Source organism: Vipera berus (genome assembly GCF_964194415.1).
Source record: "Vipera berus genome assembly, chromosome: 12".
In the NCBI taxonomy this organism is placed as follows: Eukaryota; Metazoa; Chordata; class Lepidosauria; order Squamata; family Viperidae; genus Vipera; species Vipera berus.
In genome coordinates, this window is record NC_138215.1 from 17,767,754 (window position 1) to 17,768,013 (window position 260).

Below are 260 nucleotides of genomic sequence, written 5' to 3' on the forward strand. Positions count from 1 at the left end.
CCTTAGCAATGCCCATTGCTGCCTGAGGAATCCTGGGAGTTGAAGTCCACACCTTTTCAAGCGCCCGAAGGGTTGAGAAACGCCGATCCCAGGACGGGGTTCAGCAGCTCGCGCGAGTCCAGCCCTCCCCGCTTTGCACGGCAAAAACCCTAAGCTGCTAATCAAGCGTGTTCAGTGCAACGTGTGGATGGGGATCCAGGTGGTGGGAAGTCGGGTTCTGTCTTTAAGAGGCTTTTCATTTTCCCGGTGGGAAGCATTGA